This window comes from Vicugna pacos, chromosome 21 (genome assembly GCF_048564905.1).
Source record: "Vicugna pacos chromosome 21, VicPac4, whole genome shotgun sequence".
Lineage (NCBI taxonomy): Eukaryota > Metazoa > Chordata > Mammalia > Artiodactyla > Camelidae > Vicugna > Vicugna pacos.
In genome coordinates, this window is record NC_133007.1 from 119946 (window position 1) to 130810 (window position 10865).

General features: G+C 38.6%; 1 protein-coding gene across 1 annotated transcript in view; it reads left to right on the top strand.

The window, feature by feature from the left end:
• Positions 1-5343, top strand: part of LOC140687907 (uncharacterized) — a 125232-nt gene extending 119889 nt beyond the window's left edge. The window contains exons 12-14 of the mRNA XM_072945832.1: positions 2570-2710; positions 3262-3405; positions 5189-5343. The gene's annotated coding sequence lies outside the window, so the exon portion shown is untranslated. The remainder of the gene's footprint in view (positions 1-2569; positions 2711-3261; positions 3406-5188) is intronic.
• Positions 5344-10865: the final 5522 nt, after the last annotated feature.

The window sequence follows — 10865 nt, forward strand, 5'->3', positions numbered from 1 at the left end:
GGACATTTAATGTAATTCGAGTCACTTCATGTAAGTGGAACCGTCTATTGTGACCGACTAGTTTCACACTGAGTAACGTTTTCAATGTTTGTCCATGTTGTGGCCTGAGTCACTATTCTATGCTTTGCTATTGCTGAATAACATTCCACTGTATGGCTGGGCCCCTCCGTTTACCCATTCACCAGGTGATAGGCATATGGGTTGTTTCTGCTTTTTGGCTGTGATGAGTAATGTCGCCGTGGACACTCATGTGGGATTTTTTATGTGGATATCTGTTTTCAGTTCTCTTTCGTGTGTGCCCAGAGAGCAGAATTGCTGGGTAAGTCAGAAACGAAATGTTCAACTCTCTGAGGCCCTGCCAGGCTGTTTTCCAAAGTGGCCACGCTGTGTTACGTCCTCACCAGCAAGGGCTGTGCGCTCCACTTCCTCTGTGTCCTCATTAGTGCTTGTTACCATTTTTTTTATTATAACCTATTGTTGTGAGTGTGAAGCGGCTTCTCCTAGTGGTTTTGACTTGATTTTCCTTACAGCTAATGCTATTGAACATCATTTCATTGTGCTTATTGGACATTTCTATGTTTTTCTTGAAAAATACCTTTTCAGAACATTTATTAATTTTTTAATTGAGTTGCCTTTTTATTGTTGAGTTGTAGGGGTTTTTTTCTTCATTTGGAGATACAAATTCCTTATGAGATAAATGATTTGAAAAAATTTTCTCTAGTGTGTTGTTTTTTCACTTTCTGAATGGTGCCCTTTGAAGCAAAGTTTTAAATTTTGATGAACTCCAATTTATCTCTGTTTTCATTGTTCCATGTGTTTTGGGGTATTATTTTAAATCTGAAGTATTTTATTTAAGCTTTTATGTATAAAATATCTAAATTTGTAGAAACAGTCTAGGAGATGGGTGTGGTTGTTTTCTCCCGTCTTTGGATAAGAGACTGAGGTGCAGAAAATTTCACTGAAATATCAGTGTCACAGCTACCCAGTGCTGTGGGAGTTCAGACCCCTCATGTTTTTCCCCAGAATATGTGATCTTCACCACCATGCTCCACTACTGCCTGGAATCATTAATGAAAACATCTTTCCTTTTTTGATTTCTTGTTAGTTTGTTTTCTCATTGGGGACCTCATCTCCTTATTTTCCTTTCGGATGTCAGTGTAGATTTATTATAGGGCTCATGTAGGCAGGAGCATTGCTATCAGTTAACTTCTATATTACTCACTCTCCAGTGATGATTGTTGCTAGTTGACCTAATCAAGTCATGCTTAAGTCTTTCCTGCTCATGACACTAAAAACAGTCATGACATACAGAACGCTCAAAGAAGAAAGTACTTGATTGATTTTATTTTGCTACCCAATCAAACCAATCAAGTAAAAACCCCAGTGTTGACACAGACTATAAGCCCTCCAGAATAGGGTCACTGTCTTCCTTGTGTTTCATTTATTTGGTCACAGTGTCTGGATAGTGCTTTGCTGTCCAGCAGTTTTGTGAGGATACTGTGCTCGTGAATATTTGTAAGCACAGAATTTTGACAACAGACTGTGTTGTTCATTTCACAAGGGAAAAGATAATATAGAAATACTGCTCAGATCTATTTTAAAATTAAGCTTGGAAATTTGAGAAGAATTCAAGAAGCCATACAAAGCTCTTTTTCACTAATTTTAGATCTATCTTAGACACTTTATGGTTACATAGCAGAGTAACTTATCAAGTAGATTTGACAAGAGGAGTGTTATATTGATTATTTGATCTAGTTGAAATATTCTACCAGGGATAAAGTCATAAGTGCCCATAAATGAACAAATATGTTTGTATTTCTATGCAACATGGGAGCAGACTACATATGTTTCTATATAATATATATGACTGTGTGTTTTAATCTGCCTGTCAGTGTTTTTTATAGTTTTTCAGCAATGTTATAACTTCAGAATTCTTCTAAGTTATTCACTCCCGATATTACTGCAGTTTGTACTGTGTATCCTGTCTTATGCATGGGATTCCACTGTCCCCTCAGTGAGGAATTTCCTCTCCTATTCCGTTAGTAGCAGAGTTAAAGGAACTGTGATTTCTAGGCCTTTGCTTTCCATGTGTTTGCAGTTGGCTGTAAATCACGAATTTCCCTTTCTTGAGTTTTCATTTTTCAATAAGAATTTTTAAAATAATTGTTAATATGTTTCACCAGTCTCCCTAGAAACTTGATGTGTTTGTGCTTTTCAGTTTTCAATTTATGAAAATTGTAAATGCACACTTGTTTTTAAGTAGTCCTTTTTCACTAGATATTTGTTTACTTCTTTAGAGTTAAAATAATTTTTTTCCCAATGAATGAATCGGTGTTCATGTTTTAAAAGATAACTTACTTTATATTTTTCTTATTCTAACAGGTATATTTGTTGTACAGAATTTAGAAAATAAGGATAAACAAAATAATAACTTAAAAATGGCCTCTAATCTCACTTGGAGATACAGATGTAAGGTTTGAAATTGAGAATTACAAGTCCTCTCACGTTGTACTTCTCTTTCAAGTACGTTTTGTTTACTGAGACCCTCGAATTCCCATATGAATTGTAGCAGCAGCTAGTCAGTTACTGCAGAGGAGCCCGCTGGGATTGTGATCGAGACCACGTTATATGTATGCATCGCTCTGGAGAGCACTGCCATCCCAAGAATGCTGTCATCTGATCCAGGAATCTGCGTGGTGTGTCTTTCCAGGTATTTAGGTCTTCTTTAATTTATTTCAGCAATGTGTATGGTTTACATAGTATTATTTTATTTATTTTTTGCCTTTATACTGAGGACAAGTGAGCAAGGTACCAGGATTAGAATTGTATTATAGCCCCGCAACTTGCTGCCACCATGGACGCTGCGGTCTCTCTTTGCCCTTTGTAAAATCTCGCAGAAAATAGGACCTAAGTAACTCTCTCTTGAAAGAATGATTATATGATTGCTGGATGATGCTTGAGAGTCCTTGTGATGATGTCTTTTTCCCAGACGTTCCTCTCTTCTTAACTATGCCCTTTCCCTTCCTTTCTTCCAGCCTGGGTTTCAGCGTGCCTGTGGCATTGATTTTTCTTGTCTGTGGACTCATCCTTTCACTAGTTCATGATAATGTTACATGTGGGCTGTGGAAACTTGCTAGATGTCAAGAAAGAGCAAATCCATTGCATGCTAGATTTTTTAGAGTGTGTTATTGTATTATCGATTGAAATGAAATCAGGCTGACCCATTGAGCCATCCCCTGAGCTCTTTTTGCCTTCCTACAGGTGATACTGCTCTCGTTGCTGCATGTGCCCTTCCCCCAGACTCGGTTTTGGAGTTGAGTAAGTCACCATCACTGGAGCCCTCTCATTAAAAGATGAAGAAAACCTTTGCTCCTTCTCCCTGTTTGGGGACTTGGATGAGATGAGGTAACAGATAAAGAATGGAGCCCCACCTCATTCTGACCACCGCTCTTTCCGTTCATTTCTCCAGGGGAAGGGTACAATTCAAAAATATAAAGATTGTGAGCTAATGAGATAGACAAGACAACCGATCATTTATTAAATACACTTTCATGCCAGAAACAAATGTATTATACACACAAAAAGCACATAAATTACGGTAGTACTGTGGTTACAAACGTGGGTCCGAGTTCGATTCCTGCTCTGGAGTGACAAGTCCTGTGAGATGGAGAAATGGTAGATCGGCTTAGCCTCTCTTGGACTTGTTTTCTGTCCTGCAGAGATGGGGTTCGCTAGGCATCCCTACCCCGTAGAGTTGCTGTGGGGTGTAAATGACGTGAGTGGGCAGCCCGAGCACACCTGCTCGTTCCTCGTAAGTGCAGGATAGCACAGCTTTTGCGGTGATGCCTTTATGACCACACCGTGTAGACTCTCAGTGCTCCGAAGGGATGCCTTGTGGATTGGAGTTGGGATTCTCACTTCTGTAAATACCCAAGAATTGGGTTATTGGGCCTTGCCGATTTGAATCTATTCTTTAGAAAGTACATAATGTAGATATATTTTTCAAACATGCATGCTTTTTATCTTTTATTATTTATACTTCTACCCTCTCATCTCTTGGTGTGACATTTCATGGAATCCAGGAAACAGTCCTAAGCCACCTGCCTCTTCACACTTCTTTGTGGTGGTTTTCTTCCCTGACTAGAAGAGGGTTTTGCACAGGAAATTTTGTTTGCTCCCCTTCTCTTGGAGTCTCCCTGTTTGTCTGCCCATCTCTCACCTGTCCATCTGTCCATTTCTCTACCCACTCATTCTTCTGACTTGTTCCAAGAAGCATTTCAGGCAGCTTACAGAAGAACAGATACCAAATAAACAGGTGAGAAAATGGGGCCAATTTCAGACAGTGAGGCTTGCAGTTGAGCCTGTGTGAGATTTGCAGGCGTGAGACACACGCCTCTGCCTTGTGACTTATAAGATAGACAACATCAATATGCCTGAGGCTCCCAGCAGACACAGGGAAACAGGGTTTGTGGGAGATGCTTACTGGCTGTGAAACAAATAAGTGGCTTAGGAGAAGCCCAGACTTTCCAACTACTAAGGCTTAGGAGAATATATTGAGTGTCTTCCAAAATCAGATTATTGCATCTTTTCTTTTTCAGACTTTTATGTATAGTTGGTTTACATTCTATACCTGGAAATTTCTCCAAAACTGCTGCCCACGTGTGTCCCATGACTCGGGAATGGGGTGGTTCTGCTCATTGACGGGTGTTGGCCAGAAACGGAAAATGACAGCCTCAAAGGAGCCTGGGATTAAGCAGTTATGTTTTGTCAGTGCTGTAGATTTCAGAAAATACTTTTACCATTTCTCTCCGCCTGAGGAAGCAGCGTGCTCTCTTCCCAGCATCAGGAGCTCAGGGCCACGTGATGGTGGGGGCTGACTGCACTGCCGTCAAAACAGCTGTGCTAGTCACTGCAGGTGTGGTGCTTTCACGTAGTGCATTTCATGTTCTTTAATAGGTTTCAACAGGTAGTTAATTAACTGAGTTAATTAACATTTAATAAATATAATGCTTTGTTGAAAAGACAGTTATAGGCAGAATATAAGTTGTGAACAATATAAAAACTGTTTCAATACTGAAATTTCAGTAGGGAAGATTCAGTTTATCTTATTTCCGCCTCTCTTTAAAAGAGAAAAGAAACAAGACAGAAAAAGCAGAGGATGATTTCTGCTCTTCCTCTCGGCTTGCAGGTGCCTTCACCTCCAGTGGCATCCATCCAGACACCAGCACTGACACTGGCCGTGCTCAGAACTGCCTCAGCCCTGAAGACACAACTGACAAATGGAAGGGGGACGCGCCCTGTTACAGCGGGTGCTTTCAATTTTTGGGTCCTTATGTAACTGCGCGGTGTTATTCAGGATCACCCATTCTGCACTGTGTGACGGTGCTTCGGTGTCTCCTAGTTATTTGTTTCTGTAAGTACTCATGTATTTTTTCCAATGTGTGTTACTAGACATCTAAAAATGCATTTTTCAGATGAAAAATAATGTGTATTTAATATAAAATTCTGAAAAAAGGGTCAAAAGGGTCTATCCTGTTCCCAGTATTCAGAGATAATAATTAACACTTTAAAATCTATTTTCTGTTCTTTTCATCAGTGTGTATTACCTCTGTCATAAAAACCAGCAAGCACTGTGTGCCTGTTTGCTGTGTGGAGACCTCCATTTTCCATTCAGCTTATGACAATTTTTTTACAGTATTCTATCTCGGCTGGCATGATTTTTAATGACCATTATAGCATTCTGTCTTGTGGAGTCCTCATCCATTTTACTTTGGACTTAAGTAAACTTTTAAATTCCAAGTAAACTTAACTGGAATACTGAAAAGAGAACTGTGGTGGTACCGAAAGTCCCCTACTTCCTTCCCCTTTTTTCCTGAGAGTAAAAACTGCTGACAATGTGGAGTATATATTTCATGACCTTTATGCCTATGTCATATAAATAAACACATACATACACGTATATGAGAAATCTATGTCTATGTGTGTGTATATATGCTTTATTGAAAAATAAGGCCATACTATATGTTTTCTGCAGCTCGGTTTATTCACTAAGGTATATATCACAGACGTCCTCTCCCTCCAGACTCACCTGGTCCTTTCAGATAGAGTAGAGTGGTCTCCTGATGTGCAGGTTTGGTCTCTTGTGAAAGGACACCTTTCGTGGGAGAGAACTGTGGACAAGGCCTTGGACCACGCCGAAACACCGGAACTTTAGTGGCCACAGCTCACCGTGATTTACCGCATCATTGTCTTGATGGTGGACACTTAAGTTTTCTCCATTTTCCACTGTCAGAAAGGGTGTCTGACTGGCATCCTTCTTGTACAAACATTCCTGTGATCTTGTATAAGTATTCCTTTAGTTAAGGTTTCTGGAAATTTAGTCCTTGGATGTGACAACTACATAAATCACAGGCTCCTTTCAAGTGAATCTAGAAATTCCTTCTCCTGTGGGGAATGAAAAGATGTAGAATAACTTATGTAACCAATTCTCTATCCCTGGGTATGATTCCACTTCAGCTTTTCTTCCCACCAATGTAAACAGTGCTGTGTAAATTCTCTGATGAGTACATCTATTTGAACTGATTCTTTTTGTAAATGAAACGATTCCTAAAATTGAAGTTCAGCCTGTGTGTACACACGTTTTCCAGGGTTTACATATCCATTGACATGTCGTCCTCCAAAAGATCGCTCACAGTTTGTTGTCTCAATGATGGACACTAGCTAGAATATCTTTTAAAAATATTTGCCAATATGATGAGCAAAATGATTTTCATTGTTTTAGTTTGCACTCTATGACCAGTGTGGTATTGAGCATTTTACACTCATTAGCCATCTGACTTTTAAAAAGTGAATGATCCCTTTTGTCCTTTGCAAATATTTAAGTGAGGGAGCTTCTTGTTGCTTTGTGACAGCTCTATGTATATTATGAACATTAGCCCCTTGTCTTCATCAACATGTATCACAGAGCTTTCCCTTGTCATTTTTTGCCTTTCATTTTGTTCTGTAGGTTCATTTTTGTTATGGCCCAAAATAAACTTTAGATAGTAAATGTCTTCTTTTTCGGTTTTATTCTTGATATTATTCTTAGAAATGCTTTCTTATAATGGTATAAATTTCTTCTGTAGGTTTTCTTAATCTCTAAGATGGAGATGATAATAGTGCTTGTCATAGTGAGGAGAAGCTGAATTGATATGAGCAAAGAGTTGTATTTGCTCTTATTAGTACTTTCTATTATTTACATCACTTTCTGTAATTTTTCTTGCGGTCATTTTGACCGGAATAGAATTTGTTTTTTCAAGGGGATTCTGTGATTGTCCCAAGACAATTATTGAATTCCTACTTTGCTCTTTAATTTGAAATCCCACCTGTAAAAATACTTATGTACACTAGAGTCTTTTTTGAGCTCATGATTTATTTCTGTCAATCTTACTTTCCTACACTAGCACTATATCTTACATATTGTAAAAATTTATTTAATATCTGACAGTGCAAATTTTTTGATTTGCTTTTCGATCCCTATTTTTCTTTGCTAGTATTATGACTTCATTTTTCCTGAAGAATTCTAATATAATTTTTTCAAGTTAAAAAAAAGGATAAGTGTTGTCATGGGATTTTTTAGTAATTTTGAATTATCTTTAGAAGAACGTACATCTTTACAAAACTGTTTTCCTCCATACAAAGGTTGATGTCTCTACTTTCACACTTCTTACTTTACCCCTCAGTACAGTCCTGTACTTCCTCCATATACAACATGGGCATTGTTTTTGAGTTTATTCCAGATTATTGTTGATGTTTTTGTTAATTTTTTAAGTGAGAAATTTTTGCTATTATATTTTTTAACTGTTAAAACTGACACCTAGGAAGGCAGATTCGGTTTGTAAATACTCACTTAGTAACTTCTCATTTAAAATTGTAAGTATTAAGTACTCGATACAGAATCCTTTCTTTTCTGTTTTTAAAAATTTGTTTCCAAGATTCTCAAAATGGTCATAGCAAAGTAGTATAGGTGGGGAGAGAGATGGAGAGAGGTAGTGTGGCTCATGTACAAACTGTGAGCACTTTCATGGCTGCCTTTATGCTGGAAAAGCTGCTGAAGAGTCCAGGTTAGACCAGGGGTGGCTTTGTATGCACTTGAAAGCCAGCTTTCCTGCCTGTATGGTGAAGCCTGGTGGGCGTGGCATGTAGATGATCAAGGTCGAATGGAGGTTATTGGCTGCACAGAGCTCTGTGTCTGAGAACTGGAGACCATCGCCATGGGAAATGCTTGGTGCCAGGAACAATGCAGAGGAGCTGGGGACCCTGTGTGTTAAGGATTTTCCAGCCGTCGGAGTGAGAAGTTCAGACTCTGCATTCAGATCTGAGTTTGAATTCATCCTCTTTAGTTTACTTGTCCTCTGACTTTGGTCAAGCTATATACCCTCTTTCACTTCCTGTTACCTTGTCTCTCAAAGTAGGAGAATTACAGCCTGCTGCTAGAGTGTTTGATCAGGTTAAATAATTTGTGTCTATAAGATGTCACGTACAGTCACAAGCTCAGTGAGAAAAGGGCTGTTGCCTGTTCTTCTGCAACTCAGTGCTTGACAAGACATGGGGGAAAGCCAGTCCGTAATTTGTGTGTGATGCAAGTAGGAACAAAAATAATGTCTTGCCTTTCCCTAGCAGTACTCTTACAGCTTTGCTTCATTTACTTCTTTCCTCCTTTCCTTTCCCCTTTCCCATCCTCCACCAAAAGAGCCTGAGACTCTCTCAGAATAATAGATTCAAATTAATTTAAAGGTAGGCTCATTCTCACGAAATAATAGTAACATAAAAAAAAATCTGTGCACATCCCAGAATACGTTGTATTTGATTTACACACACACACGTGTGCGCACACACACACACACACACACACACACAATCAGGCTACCTCCCACTTGCAGAGGGAGAAGGACCACTTTTTCTGAGTTTTCACTCACTGAGCATGAGAACAATGTCTCTTACACAGACTTTCACCAGGCTTCGTGCATGGTGTTTTTAATTGAATTTCGGCTTTGTAGCCATAGATATAGTCTCCTAATAGAAGAGAGAAAGTGGAGACATAGACATTCTGCTGAGATATTGGTGTTATCATATTTTAGTTGGAACGGACTTAAGACAGCATAGAGTCATAACATTTCATGGGTGAGAATCCATTATGTTGTCACTTGGACAAGAACCTGGATCTTCTGCCATCTTGTCCACGTGGGTGAAGAGGCAACTGGGCAGGGGATGGCAGGCATCCTTCTTGCTTGAGTTCCATGTTCTTGCTAGTTTTCATTGCTCAGCTGCCTTTAGTTTATGTACATGAGGCCTCACATGGGAAGGTCACTCTGTCCTGATAGAATGAGTTTCTTATCAGCAAAAAGCTCTGGACCCACTCATATTTCCCAGAGTTTTCTGCTGATCTGCTGACACTTTATATAATTGAGACTTAAGAAAATACTGAATATAAAATCCTTATTGTTATTGTTTGCCCTCGAGTTCCATAGGAATGAGGTGCTGTCTCAGGCTGTCTAAAGTTAGATCTGAACAATGATAGGGTGATAGGTTGTGCTGCTTTACCTCCAAAGTCAAAGGGGATTTCCACCTTAGCTTTTAGAATCAGGCAGATTAGTTCAAATCTTGCCTTTACCAATTATTATCTTTGTGTCTTGGGGGAGAAACTGTACTTTTTTGTGTCCAAATTTGTTTATCTGTAAATAAGTTCAGTATTTATTTTAAGGTTTCTGTTTCAGAATTGAATGAGCTAATACTCTCATTTATACCTAAAATAGTGATTGCATGGTTCTATGCTGGTGCCTTGGTAGTTGATTACTAAGGGACTCCGCAGTGAGAATGGGGGTAGGGGACTCCGGGGTAATAGAGCTTATATTCCAGGATATGCTTGTAAAAGACTGGATGTGCAGTGGATTTTTAGTAAATATCTACTCCTTTCCTAATCTGCATTGATTGTGTATATATCTTTATACTAATATATGAAAAATTTTTATTGCAATTTAAATATCTTTGTAGTACTTACAATATGTAGCTTTAAAAAATACGTGAAATAAAATGATTTGACTTTTATTTTCTTTTCAATAAGCATAACAAAACAAAATAAAAAGAAGAAAATGTTTGAAGGAGTAGAAATAATTTTATTTTTTGGAATCAGTTTCGTATAATAGGTTTTTTGTTCGTGTTGTTAAACAGCATATAAAACTGATAAGTTGTGACATTCTGGAAATGAGGAAACAGTGGAGACATACTACCTCTAATGCAGTCACTTTGTTACCAAGTCCAAACTCGTTCTGCTTGCTGCATGACAGGCCAATAAATCGGGAGATGATATGTTGGATTAAGGAATAGTGACTTTATTTGAAAAGACGGCAGACCCAGAAAATGGCATATTGTTATCCAGTAGAACTCTCTTCCCCAGGGCAGAATTCAGTCTCCTTTTATACTAAAAAGCGGCGGGGATGTGGCTGGTTGTTGCAAACTTCTTGCTGTACGAATTGTTTCTATTTGAAACCCTTTGTTCCTGCAGCTGTTCATGTGGGTCAAATTATGGTACCCCCGTATAACCTCCAAAAAAAAGAATTTTTTTGCAACTTGCCATCTGTACATAAGTGTAGAAGAGCTAATATCCTTAAAGATCAGAGCCCGGAGAATAGGCCCTCCTGGGTATTTCAGGCTAAAGGCAACATTCTTTTACAAAAGGTGCAGAAACAGCAAGTCTGAGCCTAGAAAACAAGGTACAGGTTTAAATTCAGACGAACACATCTAACATGGAGTGAAATTTGTTCTTTTCTATTAGAATTACTTTTTCTACCTCATAAATAATTTTAGTAAGAAACATGAGCAATTTT